Consider the following 18703-nt stretch of genomic DNA (forward strand, 5'->3'; position numbering starts at 1 on the left):
ACTGCATGCTAGAAATCAAATAGGATAAAAATCCTCCAACAAAACCCCAATGCTACAAATCAACAGGATCCAAGTCCTGCTCTGGCTGGATCTATCCTTCAGTATTTACAAATGCACCCAAGATGGCAGTCTACTTGCGCACCCAGGATATGTAATTTAGCCAAGTTACAGTCTCTCAACTTTTGGCATAGAGAGGGGGAAATGCAAATTGCATGCATGTCAATGACTAAGTCACCTGCATAATGAGATGCCAGAAAGTTTGAGGCTAAAACGCTTATTTACATGAAAAACAAATCTGTATGGGATACATATTTCTCTCCTTCACATCTCAACACATTTGTCACTCAAAGCCAGAAGGCTCTGCTCAACGAAGTCCCTCCAGTCCCTGGCCCTATTTTCATTCTCTTTAACTTTCAGCTTAACTCCATGAGGAATGGAGGCCATCAGGTGTTGACAACATATGCCATTACTCTGCTGCCTAGAGAACCACATTCAGAGAGAGGGACAGGCTGGGAGGATGCATACTCCCACCACGCCAAAACTGTTTTGTATGATCCCTCTGCAGACTGTAAATTATTTATTCAATCTATTCAGTGAGGTCAATACAACAAAGTAGCTTGAGATTTCTGTCAGACAGCTGACCATCAACACAAAAAGATTTTCTTTTAAATGGAATGAAACTGTGCAGAAAAGTCAAAAGTGAAAATGTTAAAGAAAGATGAGGAGGGGGGGTGTAGCTCAGTGATACACTGTAATAGTTCCCATTTGGAGCTGGCTAGTATATTTCCCCTCCATCTCTTATTATTTCAGTAACAGACTCTCAGACTGCCTGACCCTGATCACATGATCCAGTCTTGACCAATCATGGTGACTCTCTTCCCCTGGACACAGTAATTGGTAGAGGGGAAGGTGCATGATCTAAGGAGAGCCAATCAGAATCCGTCCTGGAATTGACACATAAACACTTGTGAGGAAAAAGATTCTCTTTCCTGTGATGTTGCCAAATAGGAGGTTAGAAAGCCAAAGAGCTGATGGTAATTTCCCCCACCATTTATGCCATCTGCACAGAATCTGTCTGCAGAAGGAAGCCAACCAGAAGTGAAAGAGAAATGGAGAGAATACGCTGGTGGGCCCTGACTCCTGGCTCCCCATCCCAATTTGCTGCCTCCTGTGACTCTTCTTTGACTCCGAGTGATCTATGATCCTTCCTCTCTGACCAATAACTTTCCTTCAGCTTAAATGATTTGAAATAGTTTCTGACATTGAAAACGTCCTGACTTACACCGGCTCAATTCCAGAAGGCACAGACATATATCCTTAATCACACTTAGGTATTTGGAAAAAAATATATATGTTTAGCATTTTGTACAAGGTCTTTAATTTTGTTTACCCCCTTTGCAATTTAAAATTATTAATTAGCTTAAATAAGTGTCCAATTACAGTTAAACATTCCCTATTTTTGTCTCAATTAAATTTGAGACCACTGCTTTTTATCACTTGTATCAGTACTTTAAGTTGCTTGTTTTCCACTCTGTATAAAATATGGAGAAAGTGAAATTAAATAGTCAAATGATGGCACTACCACTGCTGTAAGGACAAGACTTCAGGCTTTGCCAATATTGAACCAGTAGCTGTCAGGCAATACCAGCATGCAATACCCAAAATGTTATTTGCCAGCTGACGTATGCAAGTCTGAATTTGCTACGTGAAAAGAAGTGAGGTCAGCGGCTATAAAAGGTAAAGGGTAGGGATCATTTGGAAGTTGGACCTCAGAAACTGCAACTGATGACGCTTATCTGAGTCTGTGTCCTCTAGATGGCAGTAGAGGAAGCACTCACCATTACACTCAAGGCGGGTTTGCTAACCACTCACAATTGGCCTTCAAATGGGCACCGTGGTAATTAGGGATGTTGAACATTTTTTCATGTTTGTTGGCTGTTTTATATCTTCTTTTGAGAACTGTCTATGCATTTCCTTTGCCTACTTTTTTTTTTTTTAAAGACAGAGTCTCACTCTATCACCCAAGATGGAGTACAGTGGCCTCCGCCTCCTGGGTTCTAGCGATTCTCCTGCCTCAGCCTCCTGAGCAGCTGGGATTACAGGCATGCCCAGCCCTTTACCCATTTTTTCATGGGATTATTTGTTTCATTCTTGCTGCTGTGGGTTCCTTGTAGATTCTGGATGTCAGCCCTTTGTCGGATACACAGTTTGTGAATATTTTCTAAAAGACTACACATTGGGTATAGAGTAATTGCTCAGGTGATTAGTGCAACAAAATCTCAGAAATCACCACTAAAGAACTTATCCATGAAACCACAAACCACCTGTACCCCCAAAATTATTGAAATTAAAAAAAAAAAAAAAGCACTTAGGCTTTGGGATGAGAAAAGAAGCCACAAGTGTGTGGTTCCAGGGAGGGGAGTGGGAGCTTCAAAATATTCCAACTCACACTGATATAAAAGAGTTGTTGGCTGGGCACGGTGGCTCACACCTGTAATCCCAGCACTTTGGGAGACCGAGGTGGGTGGATCATGAGGTCAGGAGTTTGAGACCAGCCTGGCCAATATGGTGAAACTTCGTCTCTGTTAAAAATACAAAAATTAGCCGGGGGTGGTGACTGGCTCCTATAGTCCCAGCTACTCAGAAGGCTGAGGCAGAAGAATCACTTGAACCTGGGAGGTGGAGGTTGCAGTGAGCTGAGATCACACCACTGCACTCCAGCCGGGCAAAAGAGCGAGACTCCACCTCAAAAAAAAAAAAGGAGTTGTTAAGAAGTTGTTGACTACAGGCCCAGGAATCAGGTAACCTGGGTTGTGTTCCCAGTCCGGTTTTCTTAGCTACTTTGGAGAAAGTTACTGAAATTCTGTGTGCTGCAGTTCTCCCAGCTTGTATAGAAGAGTACCTACCTCACAGGGCTGAAGGAAGGCTCATTCATGACCATTTTGTAAAGTGTTAGCGCAGTAGCATGCACGGGACAGTAAGTGCTCACTAAATCACAGTCACGGGGCTATCTTAACCCCTCCCAATATGCCCTTATAGGCTCCAACACAAAAGAAAGAAAAATAAACACAGGTGGGGCACCTTGGTGGCTCATGGGCAGGGCCTGGAGGTGAGTGCTATTTCCGGATAAATCACCACTGATACTGTACATAATCATACGATGCCAAAATTCAACTATTCCTAAAAGACATCAAAGCCCTTGCCTTGCTGAAAAATACAACAACAACAACAACAACAACAAAAATGATGGTTCTCATTTACTGAGTTGTCACTATGCTAGGCACTTTTCATCTGGTTAGTTTGATTCTCACCACAACATACAGGGTAGGTATTATCATCTCCACCTTACAGGGGCTCACATAACATTGACCAGGAAACAGCTATAAGAGGTAAAAGGACTTGCCCAAGGGACACAGAGATTGATGTGGGTTGGGAACCCAGCAGGTTTAACTCCCAAATCCATCCTCACTCTCATGCATCAGACAGTGGCTAGTTGTCTCATGACATCTTCTCTAATCCAGAATACTTATTATTTTTAGTATATTGAATGCATACATGTGACAGGTACCATACGAAGTAGCTTACCTGCATCCTGAGTCCTTTGTGAAGAGGCCTCTGGGCACACACAGATGTCCTACTTCTGGTACCTCTGGGCCCTCCTTGGCTTCCTAGCTTAAGTAGGACTGGAAAAGAAATCTCAGACATTCAATTCTCCTGTGAGATCTTTAGACAGAAGCTTACAGAGAGCAAACAGGTGGAGGCTTAACCTTCCTTTGCTACTTGGGGATGCCATTTCTACTGTTTCCACTCTATCATTAACCCAACCCTAATGGGCACCCCAGTATCCATCCCAGAAAATGATCCTACAATGGCAGCTGCCTGTGGCCAAATTTTGACTTTGTAAGAGAAAAGCTCATCTAGACAATGCTTAACTTCCTTTCACCAAGCTCTGGACATTTCATTGACTAAATACTCAGTAAGCGCCTACTAAGTGCCAAAACTCAATACTAAGTACAAAAAATGAGGGGAGGAGAGGAAACAATCAAGTAGCTTCCATTCTAGAAGGTGGGAAACATGAATGCAGAAGGGCATATGAGTGTGTGATAAATTATCTAAAACTGAAGTCAAAATGTAATGGATACATAGAAGAGAGACTTTTTTTTTTTTTTTTTAAGACGGAGTCTTGCTCTGTCGCCGGGCTGGACGCCTCCTTCGTTCAAGAGCTTCTCCTGCCTCAGCCTCCCAGGTAGCTGGGACTACAGGTGTACACCATGACCAGCTAATTTTTGTATTTTTAGTAGAGACGGGGTTTCACCATGTTGGCCAGGATGGTCTCGATCTCTTGACCTTGTGATCCACTCACTTTGACCTCCCAAAGTGCTAGGATTACAGGCATGAGCCACCACGCCTGGCTGAAGAGAGACTTTTAAATGAGCTTGGAGAGAGCCTCTGAGAGCTTGACCAGTAACATAAGCCACCAACACCATTTTCATCAACCTCATCACCTTCATCAGAGCAAATTCTGACATACTCAATGACCAGTTGAGTTTTCTTTGCTTTGCTTTAGATGGTTTCAAACGTAGATGCAGCACCTCCGAGTGCCTACAGTCACAGTTTTGGGGACCGGTTTGGCCATTTGTTGCAGACAACCTCTAGACACAAGTGTGACACTTTCAAGGGGAATCACTTCACCACTTCCACTTTCCCTTTCTCAAATGTCAAATGTTGCCATTCTGCAGCTGTTTTGTAATAGATGGAGAAAAAAACATCAGAAACCACCTAAAAACACGTATTTGGTCATTAAACATCAGCAAACTAAAAAATGTAAAGTTCAAGTTGCTCCCTTCTGAAATGACTTCCTCATCCACACATTGTATCTCCTTCATTGCCTTTTTTCCAACAATTGAAGTACAAGGTGCAAGTTAGGGCCTGGCCCTCCAGATACTGCCCGAGTTTGAATGACAAGCCCGTGTCCATCAGGATAGAAAAAGAATAAGAAGCCGGCTTGGCTTGTCTCTGGGAAACACTGGTTGATGAGGGCACTGGCACCAATCAATGGAAACTTCAGTCCTTTCCATCAAGAGTATATGAAAGCCACGTGCCAATGCTCTGGTCCTGAGACGGCCTGCAGGCAGAGATGGAAGAACTTTTGTAATCAGATGGTGGGGCACAGGCACAATGTCTAACGTCCCAATGTTTCCTCCTTTTTCCCTTTTTTTTTTTTTTGAGAGACAGAGTCTTACTCTGTCACCCAGTCTGCGGTGCAAGGGTGTGATCTTGGCTCACTGCAACCTCCGCCTCCCGGATTCAAACGATTCTCCTCCCTCAGCCTCCTGAGTAGCTGGGATTATAGGTGTGCGCCACAATGCCTGGCTAATTTTTGTATTTTTAGTAGACACAGGGTTTCACCATGTTGCCCAGGCTGGTCTCGAACTCCTGACCTCTGCTGATCCACCCATTTTGGCCTCCCAAAGTCCTGGGATTACAAGTATGAGCCATCACACCTGGCCAAAGTCCCAATGCTTCCTCCTTGATCTCTACTCCTGCAGAAGGCACATACTTCTGTGACTCTGAGCCTCAAATGACCTCTGAGAGGAGGATAAAGACAGGTGGAAAGACACACAGAATCCTGAAACGCATCTGTATTTTTCTCCTGCAAGGAGCACCTCCCAGAACATAGAGAGATCCTATCCCCAACCAAATAACAACAGTCACCAGGCACTGCTGTGAGTTAAGTACTTGATCAACAATCAGCTAACTGACTCCTCCCTACAACACCCTAAGATGGGTACTTTCCTACTCATGAAGACTTATAAAGTGGGCTTGAAGGCCAGGATTTCACTCCAGCTCTAATGGACTCCAAACCTACCCTCTTAACCATTTGGCTCTGTTGCTTCCAGCTGAACAGAATGCACTGAACCACTGACATCAGGTCCTTCGGCTGAAATACAAGAGTTGGACAAACACAACCTTAAACTAGAAGGAAGGGAGGTAAGCACATAAAAAGCCAAGGCTCAGAGCAACCATTATCATACAAAGACCCCAAGCAGGCACCACGGACAAGATCTCTTGCGTAAAAAATGAGGCATTGTTCCCAAGCTAAACCAGCTTCTCAGATATTGTTCTGACATTAGACTCCATTCTTCCTTTGCTACTGAGTTATCCAGTAGTTAAATGGCCCATGACGCCTTCTTTGGGCAGTGACTTTGGGTCCATGAGGACCATAAGGTCCCCTGCAAACTTGTAGGCAACGTCCTGAAGATGCAATGAAGGATTTATACCACTGGCAGTCCTGGTTGACCATGGCACAGCTGTGTGGGTTTATAGCTGGGTCTGCTCTAGTTAGCTACTGTATCCATTCTGAGTCACTGGCACCTGAGCCCTAAATGTTGTTAAATATTGAACATCGTCCTGGTACATCCTTAGAAGACAGAGGAGTTGGGATAGGGGGAAGGTATTCTAGAATCACTTCGGCTTTGAATTTAGGTCTCGTGAGTTGAATTCAGGTTGTTCATCTAGCCCTGTACTCTCAATATGTTGTAAGTGGAAACTGAAGAGTAAAACAGCTTCTTCTTTTTACAGCATCGCTTTTTTTTTCTTTTCTCTTGATTGCTTACTGCTGCTTTGGTGTATTTGTTTGCTCTACAATGGGTGCTTGGGGCCTGGATAACATCATTAGAAAGACATTTAATCGCACTCACAGTTTACTCTGTTGACATTTGGCATCAGCCATAACTTGCTATCCATACAAAGCTACAAGATTCCCTGACTTAGCTTAGGACTAAGGTCTTAAGACTTAGCTTAGGTCAGATGCTACAGCAATCATCATAACCCACGTAGAAGAGTACAGACAAGGGTGCTGTGAGATCTCCCTTCAGCCACAAGGATGCTGAAATTTCTTGCGGATGTAAAATCCTACCCTTGGAACTTGGTAGGTGAAAAACAAGAGACTGCTATGTCAACCCTGGCTTGATATCAAGGACTGTAATAGCAAGGCTTCTTCCATCATTTATCCCAGCAGCTGTCTCAGCTGTGGGTTCTCGGGGTGTCTTCACTCTTATTGGGGATGAAGACAGAGAAATAACTCTAGGACAGTTCAGCAGTTCAGACTTTATGTTTGAGATCTTTCCTAGAGTCCAAATACTACTTGGCTGACCTAAAGGTTCTTCCCCTAACCCAGATCCTAGACACCTAAACACACACACCATGATCGCTATGGTGATCACTATAGTTATAACACTTACCCCCAAAACTCAGAGCTCCTTTTGATTGGGCTTTCAATGGAGAATGTGCCCAGGATACAGAGGGGCCAATAAAAAGAAGCAATAAAAGAAAAAAGAAAAAGAAAAGGAATTTAGTCTGCGAGAAGTGGTATCATAGACAGGAACACCATTTGCATGGCAGAAGAGACTTCGATTCCTGGATGCTTTGAACTCCCAAGTCCTTACCTCAAACACTGGACTGCACTGTATTTCTCGATAGACTATCAGATATAAGGGTATCTACCCAATGCCAGACACTAAACTGTGAGCCAGCACCAAAACTCTAACTGTACAACATTTTTACTAACTTGGGTGGGGTGGGCAAAGATAGACCACCACCCTTATACTACTTTACTTAATAGTCAAAATATAAGGAATTCCTCTCTCTGATGACAGAATACTTCTGATAATACCTAAGGCTATAAGAATGCCTCTAAATGCTGCTTTGGCCTCTTCTCACAAGTTTTAATTACATACAATCGTTTCTCCATATCCATGAGGGATTTGTTCTAGGACTCCCCTTGTGCATACTAAAATCCATGAATGTTCAACCCCCTTATATGAAATGGTATGGTATTTGCATAGTACCTATGCTTATCCTCCTGTATACTTTAAATCGTCTTGAATTACTTTTAACATTCAATACAATGCAAATGCTATGTAAGTAGTTGTTATACTCTATTGCTTTTTATTTGTATAATTTTTACTGTTTCTTTTATTTTTCAATCTTCAGTTGGTTGAACCTGTGGATACAGAGGAGCAACTGTACTTCTACTTTGGGGTATTAATCCCCTTCTTAGTTTGTTGTTATTTATAAGGTTGTTGCTTATTTATTATAAGGCTGTCACTTATCTTCTGAAGATTTGGGATTTTTTAAAATAAAAACTCTAAATTATTTACTTTGCAATCTATTGCTTTCCACTCAAAGCAATAGCATTTTCCATCCTTTACAAATGATTATTTTCCCCCTTTGGGATACACACACACACACACACACACACATTTACACACCATGATCACTATGGTTAAAAGCCATAATTGCTGAATGTGGGATACACAGTTTGGTTTCTGTTTTACAATTCTACCAGACTGTTTTATTCATTACCTTGTGTTCTATTTATTTATTTACTAAGTCTGACACACATATAATATAAGAAAATCTTGAAGAGAAAATGGTAATTTGATGCCACTACATGGGATATGATAGAATCATTTTCAGCTCAAATTATTTACAATTACAGAGCCATGAAGCTGAACTTAAAAAGCCCAAATTATTTCTAATAGTGGAAATTTTCAGCATCTTAATTTAAGTAAAAAGAAAAAGTTTAAATAGATTTGAGGGCTTAAATACTTCTGAGGAAAGCAGCAACCGCAAAGCCGGGATGTCTAATTCACATAAAAGTAATTAACAAAAAGTAAGTTAGATCATTATTTCCTCCAAGATCGTAATTTAAAAAGGAAGCTGATTTATCTGAACTGATCGGGGCTCTCAATCCCAACAGAAATGCAGACGCTCAGTCGTTAAGGGGAGAACAGAAATGAGACCCAATTAAGCAAAATTCCTTCTTATGGAAAAAAAATGATTTAGATAAAATGATTGCTCAGATGTGCTCAGAAGGGCACCAAGGAAAGCAAGAGAGTTGAGCTTTTTGTTTAATCTCTGGTTGAATCTTCAGTCCCATTCACAAGATCTATCATGAGAAAGTAAGGAAACTCATTTCTCCCTAAGCGCTGAAGTATAACCAGTTGTCTAGAACTGATGAATATCGGAGCTCGTGTCAACATTTGACACCTTATTTCTACTGGGGGAGCAGAGGCTGAAAACAAAGGATTTGGAGAGGAAGGAACAGGACTATTCCAGGATCTTTTTGGTTAGAGTTTGTTATGGACTGAACTGTGTTTCCCCAGAATTCATATGTTAAAGTTCTAACGCCCAGGAGCTCAGAATATGACTGTTATCAAGGACAGGTTCTTGAAAGAGAGGTGAGTAAGTGAAAGTGAGGTCATCACAGTGAGTCCCAGTCCAACCTGACTGGCATCCTCCTAAGATGGAGTCTTGCTCTGTCACCCAGGCTGGAGTGCAGTGCTGTGATCTTGGCTCACTGCAACCTCTGCCTTCTGGGTTCAAGTGATTCTCCTGCCTCAGCCTCCTGAGTAGCTGGGACTACATGTGCCCACCACCATGCCCAGCTAATTAAAATACAGACACACACACAGACACAGAAAGCCCACATGAAGACACAGGGAGAAGACGGTCGTCTCTAAGCCAAGAAGGGAGGCTGTAGAAGAAACCAACCCTGACAACACCTTGGTCTCTGACTGCTTGCCTCCAGAACTGTGAGTCATCCTTTCTCCAGAGGATAAATTGGAGGACACAAGATATTAAGGAGGTCAGGTGCAGTGGCTCACGCCTGTAATCCCAGCACTTTGGGAAGCCAAGGCAGGTGGATCACCCGAGGTCAGGAGTTCAAGATCACCCTGACCAACATGCAGAAACCCATCTCTACTGAAAAGAAAATACAAAATTAGCCAGGCATGGTGGCACATGCCTGTAATCCCAGCTACATGTGAGGCTGGGGTAGAAGAATAGCTTGAGCCCAGGAGGCAGAGGATGCAGTGAGCTGAAATCACACAAACACACTCCAGCCTGGAAAACAACAGTGAAATTCTGTCTCAAAAAAAAAAAGAAAAAAAGATGTTAAAGAGTAAATCCAGGGCTGGACACAGTGGCTCACACCTGTCATCCCAGCACTTTGGGAGGCTGAGGCAGACAGATCACCTGAGGTCAGGAGTTTGAAACCAGCCTGGCCAAAATGGTGAAACTGTATCTCTACCAAAAATACAAACATTAGCTGGGCATGATGATGGGCACCTGTCATCCCCGCTACTCAGCAGGCTGAGGCAAGAGAATCACTTGAACCCAGGAGGCAGAGGTTGCAGTGAGCCAAGATCACACCACTGCACTTGAGCCTGGGCAACAGAGCAAGACTCCATCTCAAAAAATTAAAAAAATATATGTTTAAGAGTAAATCCAAACTCCTCCACAAAACTTGACTGGTTAGGAAGAACACTGCGGTGGTCAGGCACACCAATGAGTTCAAACCCCGACCAGACTCCTGAGAAGCTGTGTGACCCATGGCCACATTCCTGACCTCTCTGTGCCCCAGTCTCTTCATCTGAGAACTGCAGTGAGCATCAGAGTGGAGCAGCCCCTGACAGCTGGGGACCACCCTCAGAGACTCCGTTGCATCATTCATTCCACAAATGCTTCCTACGGCCCAACCATGCCCAGGTCCTGCTGCAGACCCTAGGAATACAGAAAACAAAAAATTATATATATATCTCCTTCCCTGTTCTGGGGGGCTCATCTTCCAGTAAAGCCTAACCAATGACAATACTAAGGGCACTTTGGTAAGAAAGAGAAAGATGGCTCAAATGCAAAATTGTAATGCTGGGTCCATTTCATTGTACTCTGTGCAATGTCCCTGAATCCCATTTTAAATATAATCCAGAGCTGCCTATGGAGGGTGACTGCTGGTATCTCTCATGCCAGGCTCTCTGGCACCAGAGTCACCCTCAATCACACTGCCCCAAATCTGGGTGGAGTCCCTACAGACCGTACATTTTGCTGTTTGGCACCAGATAAAGCTACTGGTCAGTTTCCAAGTGTTCAAACAGCCCATCTCGTCTCCCAGAGCCATTCAGCAAGCAGCTTTCTCTGTCCCCCCATCCTGCGATAAGAGCTCTGTGGTGCCACCTGGCACTCAGCATATGAGCTTCCTGAAGAGTCCCTGAGGCAAGCCCCAGGCCCCGTCACCCCGCATTGGCGGCCGTGCCCAAGCCAGCCAGCCTGATGCATATGCACGGCAGTAGCTGAGAGTGCGCTTCAGTGAGTGGCTGGCAGTCGGAATCTATTAGCCAGACAGACAATCACAGCCACTGTCCTTGTGCCTCCCAGGTGGGGGATGAGGAACATGAACCTGTGCTTTAGAAATCCCAGGAACTCAGGGGGTTCTCAGGAGCTTTTCCCCACCTGGGTACGGGCTTTAAAAGTCTCTGGGCGGCCGGGCGCAGTGGTTCATGCCTGTAATCCCAGCACTTTGGGAGGCTGAAGCGGGTGGATCACAAGGTCAGGAGATCGAGACCATCCTGGCTAATACGGTGAAACTCCGCCTCTACTAAAAATACAAAAAGGAAATTAGTTGGGCGTGGTGGCGGGCACCTGTAGTCCCAGATGCTTGGGAGACTGAGGCAGGAGAATGCCGTGAACCCGGGAGGCGGAGCTTGCAGTGAGCCGAGATCGCGCCATCACACTCCAACCTGGGCGACAGAGCGAGACTCCGTCTCAGCAACAACAACAACAACAAAAATTCTCTGGGGAGGAGAGTCACCAAAAGGCCTTATTTTTAGGGACTCCTTGGCACCTTCTAATATTAAAAGTGACCTAAAATGTTCTCCTTCGCTTTTCCAAACCCCCAAACTCTTTAATCCCTTATTTGCTCATCTGTAAAATGGGGTCGACACCATCTGCCCTGCTCTTCTCAGCTCTGTAAGGATCAAATCAAATAGTCTGCAAAAGCCTTGGTATGGGATTTCTTTGGGGGATGATGGAAATGTTCTAAAGTTGATTGTGCTGATGTTGGCACAACTCTGTGAATAATAAAAAACCACTGAATCGTATGCGCTAAATGGGTGAATTGTACTGTATATGAATGATATCTCAATAAAGCTGTTTTTCCAAAAGACTTTATAAACTGTGAAATATTCTTGCCATCTGAGGACTTCAACTCTCAATCAGACTGAGAGGGAGCGATGGGGGAGAAAAAGAGCAGGAGAGAGAGAGGGAAGGAAGGAGAAAGAAAACAAATGAGAGAGAAAAAGGGAAGGAGGTGGGGAGAAGGGAGAGAGACATTACAAGCATCTGGGGAAAGGGGAACCAGTGTAGTGGGAACAAAAGAAGGCACAGATGAGAATTTTTCAGAGGCCTTAACAAAGCAGTAGGGACCATGTGGTCCTCCAGCCATCTGCATCTGTACCACCTAGGGAGTGGGTAAAAATGCAGAAAAGTCTTCGTGGGCCTGTCCAGCAGTTAGCACGACCATGTATGTTTGTTTGGTGATTATAAATGTTCTCCCACTAGAACAGAAACTCTCTGAGAGTAGGCACTTTCTCTGTTTTGTTTTGTTCAGTGCAGTCCACCCAGCACCTAGAATTGTCTCTGGCATACAGTCAGTGCTGAGTATACAATTGCTAACTTAATGACTGAATACATTCCTGGGTGCCATCCCATCACTGCCTGTGGAAGGGCCCAGGAAAATGCATTTTGAGGAACTGCTTAGGTGATTCTTACACACCCTTCAGTTTGAGGACCCCTGCCATAAGAAGTCCACTAGAGTCCTGTCCACCAGGTAAAGGAAAACAGTCACCCCGTAAGACGTACCGCACCCCTTCTCTTCTCAGGCCAACACCATAATGCCCCCGTGAAATTGCTCACTTCACTGGTGGCTTTCTTTAGACTAAGCCAGGGATTAGCCACTTTTTCTTAAATGGCCGGATAGCACAGTCATCCATCCCCTTTGGTGTTCATGAGGGGTTGGTTCCAAGACTCCCCCATATACCAAAACCCATGAATGTTCAAGTCTCATACAAAGTGGCATAGTATTTGTATATGTATATAATCTACAGATATCCTCCCATATACTTCAAACCGTGTATAGATGACCTGTAATACCCAATACAACGTAAATACCATGGAAACAGTTGTTATACTGTGTTGTTTAGGGAACGATAAGAAAACAAAGTTGGCACATGTTGGGTAGAGATGCAGCCATCGTACACATAAGGATATTTTTGAATTGAGGTTGACTGAATCCACAGATGCAAAACCCCCAGACGTGGAGGGCCAATAGTAAATATTCTTGGCTTTGTGGGCCACACAGTCTCCCTTGCAACTATTCAACTCTGATATTGTAGCAGGAAAGCCACAATATATAAATGAACAGATGTGGTTGTGTTCCAATAAAACTTTATTTAAAAGCAACAGGCAATGGGCCAGATTTGGCCTGTGGGCTGAAGTTTGCCAACCCTTGGTCTAAGCAAACAAACGGAATTTTTAAAAAAGTACCACTAGAGAAAAGGACAAGAGTCAAGTTCTGAAAATTCCACAGGCATGAACGAAGACCTCCGATGACCTAAGCCTGTAATCCAATGGATTCGTTTATTCATCCAGTGATTATTTACCAAGTGCTTACTACGCCAGCTGCCGAGTAGAGGGCAGTGCACCAGACTCCTTACCCCACAGAGCCTACATTCTGGCAGAAAAGACAGACACTAAACATAACTAATTAATTATGTATAATTAACATCCCACCATTTTGAGAAGCATGACAAAGAGAAGATATAACAAGCCAAAGGAGCCTAACATCTCAAACTTGGGGCTCTGGCATCATAATTGGTGTCAAGACACTGTTTTTAACAACTAGAGCCTAGCAGGTACACTGTAGATTGTGGATCTTTGGTGCCAAGTGGAACTGGTTGCTGAGAATGCTGGGGAAAATTTGATTCATGTATGGTTTTAATGAAGAACACATTTTTCAGGAATAAAAGAACAATGCTTCTGGCAAAGTTTCAGATAACCCAGATAATTCCATTTCCCCACAGCCATGTTTACTTTTGACACGTGGCCAAGGTCTGTGTTGTTACAAGAACCTCATCCTTCCCAGGAGATGCTGGGCCAGTGGCTTTTGGCAGCTGCTTGGAGCACTGAAAGATGTTTTCAGGGTATGGACATCATTATCACTACCCCTAAGCACTGAAACAAGGCTTGGGGGCACAAATATGCATCTGGATAGATACACATTTGCACAAAATCCAAATACAGTACGCAGATGATGGTTTCACTGGACTTTTGGAGTTAATGACTCCACTCTTAATTAGGGTGGGAGAACATCTTTTGCCTGGAAAGAATCCTCACCATCCTGGTATTTTCCATATCCTCCTCTTCCTAAATCATTCCATGACACACTGAGTTGATACAGCTTTAAGAATTAATGTTCACTTAGAGTATTTTCAGTAGGGGAAGTCAGCATTGAGCCCCGCTGATGTCTACATCCCACATTCTATGTAAACCCTCCCACCCACCCTCCCTCCGTTTCCTCAATCCATCAGTGACTGACAGGCCAACCATCATCAATGGTTGACAGCGACATCTACTTCACAGAGTATCGTCAAGATGACAAAACTTAAATAACATGCAAAGCATTTTTGACAGGCTATACTGGGTGCCTCCAAATTTCACTTGCGGAAATCCTGACCCCCAGCAACTCAGAATGCGAGGGATATTTGTCAGACCTATTTGGAGATAGGTCTTTTAAAAAGGTTAATTCAGCTCAAAGGAAAGCTGAGCATGGCGGCTCATGCCTGTAATCCCAGCACTTTGGGAGGCTGAGATGGGAAAATCCCATGAGCCCAAGAGTTTGAGACCAGCCTGGGCTACATATGGAAACCCCATCTCTACAAAAACTAAAAATTAGCAGGCTGGGTGCGGTGGCTCACGCCTGCAATCACAGTACTTTGGGAGGCTGAGGGAGGTGGATCACAAGGTCAGGAGATCGAGACCATCCTGGCTAACACGGTGAAACCCCGTCTCTACTAAAAATACAAGAAATTAGGCAGGCATGGTGGCGGGCACCTGTAGTCCCAGCTACTCGGGAGGCTGAGGCAGGAGAATGGCGTCAACATGGGAGACAGAGCTTGCAGAGAGCCTAGATCATGCCACTGCACTCCAGCCTGGGCCACAGAGTGAGACTCCATCTCAAAAATAAACAAACAAACAAATAAATAAATAAATAAATAAATAAATAAATAAATAAAAATTAGCTGAGTGTAGTGGCACATGCCTGTGTTCCTAGCTACTCAAGCAGCTGAGGTGGGAGGATCACTTAAGCCCAGGAAGTGAAGGCCACAGCAAGCCTCGATCCTGCCACTGCAGTCCAGCCTGGGAGACAGAGAGAGATCCCATCTCTACCAAAAAAATACATAAGTAAATAAAATGAGATGAGGATGGCCCTGATCCAACGTGAATGTTGTTCTTACGGGAAGAGGTGAGGATACTGACACAGAGACACATGGAAAGACACAGCAAGAAGATGACCATCTACAAGCCAAGGAGACAGGTCGCAGAAGAAGCCAACCCTGCTGACACACTGACCTCAGGTTTCTGGCCTCCAGAACTGTGAGGAAATGCATTTCTACTGTTGAAGCGGTCGATGTGGGTGATCTGTGATGGCAGTCCCAGGCAACCAATGCAGCACTGAGAAAAGAAAGTACTCAGTAGACCTGAGGTCTTGCCATGCTGGAGAGAGGCAATGATGTGATGCTTCTCTACAGCATGTGTGGAGATGTGGCAACGTGGGGAAGAGAAGGAGATCTCAATTCAGATGGCACGTGTTGGGTGGATCCCTAAGCTCAGTCTTTCCCTCCACAAAATGGGCTAATGCCAGGACGGATGATCCCGGGATAACGTGAGCGTCACACAAAAATGAACGCAAAGCTCTCCAGGCTCCAGCAGCTGCTCAGAAAATGGAAGCTGGTCTTTCAGATGCTGAAATCACAGCGGCCGAGCCACTGACAGGGCACCTGGTTTGAACGTTCACTTTCTGCTGAACCAGGAAAGTAAGCGAGGCCAGTGAAACAGTAGGCGCCAACCCAGAAGGTGTCATGAGTTCAGGTCTTGGAGTTTTATGAGATTTTGCTTTCGTTTAGTTGCTGTTGTTTGTTTTGTTTGTTTGTTTTTAATGCATCCTAGGAATTTACTACCTGCACAGAGATTTAATAATACAGAATGGGCACAGTAAAAAGTAATGACTGTAGAAAGTCAGGCATATTCTTCTTTGAAGTCCTGGGCCACCAGGAGAAGGTGGTGAGCCCCTATGTCCCCAGGAGACTTGCCCAGGTCTGACTGTCTTCATGGAAACTCGGTGAAAGAACATGGAAGAGAGCGGTGAGCCCCAGTCCAGAGAGGGGAAGCAGCTTACTCAGGTCTCAGCATGGGTCAGGCAGCAAGCTCCCGGGGGGGCCTCCTCTCCAAGAGTTTCTGACAACAGCCGGGCAGAGATGGAGGCCCCCCTCTTCGCCACCTGCTAATGGTGTGCAAAGGAAAGCAACTCTCCCTGGCCCATGGGTCACTCACAGCTGATGGAAAAGCTCTGTCCGGAGGCAGTCTGGCGAGATTTTCAATCCAATTTCTCTCGAGTGAAAGGCTAACAGGATAAGATCACTCCCTGTTAACAACCTGGATTGTGAGTGAAGTCTCGGGGTTGGGGCGAGAGATGAGGTCATGAAATCAAGAGCTTACCTTGCAAAGCAATCTAGTCCCAGCCCCAGGTCTCCGGGCCTCCCTGCAGAGCCTGTTAATCTCGTGTTGAACATGCCCGTCCCTGAGCACTATCTGCCCAGGAACTTAGACCCTCCGTCCCAGGGTCAGAGTTTCATACTGATGTTTGCAGCCAAGGTGGCTGGGGCCCAGGAGGCCTGTCTGTCAGCAACCTACACACTGCTTAGTGAGAAGACAGTGGCGCCAACACTATTTTCTAGGAACGAACATAGCCTTAGAGTCAAGGCCTCGCAGGTAACCGCTTCGCACATCTTGTAAAATGGACAATTTTCTCATGTGGTTCCTCCACCGCTACAAATCAGGCACAAACCACAGTAACTGTAAATATATTAGACATTTTGTCCTGTCCAGGAGCAACAGCCATGTTCATTCTAAATAGCCTGGCCTCCCTGGAACCACAGGGGCAAAGGATGCCAGCTGGGAGGAGCTGGCATCCATCAGCTACCCAAAGTCGTCTGCCCTACATGGGGCTCTCCAGATCCCACGATCCCAGAGCAACAGGAAGCTGGGTTCTGGATCTGACACCCACTGGTGTCCAGGCACCTCAAAATCCACATTGAAGGTCGCCTTTTAATGCTTTCAAGTAAAAGCAAACTCTCAAACAGAAACTAACCTGATTTGCCTTCCTGAGCTGGTTTCAACCTGACCCAAAATGAGAATTTCAAAGTGATGGATGGTGTTCATGGACATTTCTTTCTTTTAAAACAGTTTTTTTTTTTTTTTTTGAGGTATAACTTAAGTACAAAAATCTGCAGCCATCTCCTGTATATGATCGGATGAGTCTGGACTCATGCATATACCCACACAGCCATCAGCACAGCAAAGGAAACAGATGCACGCATCAGGTCACGATTCCATCTCTATGACTCTCAGAAACTAACAAAACTTACCAAAGGAAAGAGAGGGCAGAGTGGGGAGAGCTGTTGGTGGAGGGGCAGTGGGAAGCCTTCCAGGAGCTAAGAATACTTTACATCGTGATCTGAGTGGTAGTAACGCAGAGACACACAGATGTAAAAATTCATAATGCTGTGTACTCAAGATTTGTGTAATTTATGTTATGTAAGTTATACCTCAATTTTTTAAATTGCCAACCATTTCCTGGGTACATTCTACATGCCAGAGCTTAAACAAAGGACTGATGGCTCGAACAGTATCCTCTTAGCAGATACCAGGTAAGAGTGTTACCTTCCATGATGCCACAGATAAGCCTCGGAGATGCTGCCGAGGGGAAGGACAGACACTCTCATCATCTATTCTTCTATTAAATATAATTGGCTACCTGACCTGGCTCTGCAACAAATCAAACAGCAAACCTTGCTTTTCCCATTCACGGCATTAGTTGAGGAATATGGAGAGAGAGAAATAAAGACAAGACAGAAAAAAAACACTAGGTTTCCAGGGTATAGACCTCAGAAACAACTCATTTTCACTAAATCCCTGAGAATAAAGACAGCTTGATTACAGTAAGATTGGTAAAACCCAAGGTATGCAGGAGACATATGCACCTGTCTTTCCCACATGGCTGGTGCTAATGTTTCTGGACTTCAATGGACACTGTTGTGTACAGGACACCCTTAAAAGAGGGGAACAAGCCTGACTATTGGAGAACACAGAGTCCCAGGCAGACAGAAACAGCTTCTGGGGTTTTTGACTGAGTGTAAGGCTGGCTTTGACTGCTGAGCACCCTGGGATGGGAACCAGAGAAGACTGAGTCAGAAAACTAGTGAAGACCCCAGGACCATGGGTAGCAGGAGTAAGTGCTCACAGCCTAGTCCGCAGGGCAACACTGAACCTGGGTCTTGAAAGTGAATGGGAGCTTTCCAGGCAGGGAAGTGAGAGGAATGGCATGTGCTAAAGATTCTGGGGTCAAAGTCAGAAGTGAGGTGATGTTGGCACAGAGTCTCAAAATGCATTTGTTAAAGCTATGCATGCATTCATGAATGAATGAATGAATGAATGAATGAATGAATGAATGAGGGAGGGAGGGAGGGAATGGATGGCTAGATCTGAGGGAAATTTCAAGGCCTCAGCATCCGCAGCTGGGACT

This window comes from Mandrillus leucophaeus, unplaced genomic scaffold, assembly GCF_000951045.1.
Source record: "Mandrillus leucophaeus isolate KB7577 unplaced genomic scaffold, Mleu.le_1.0 Scaffold195, whole genome shotgun sequence".
NCBI lineage: Eukaryota > Metazoa > Chordata > Mammalia > Primates > Cercopithecidae > Mandrillus > Mandrillus leucophaeus.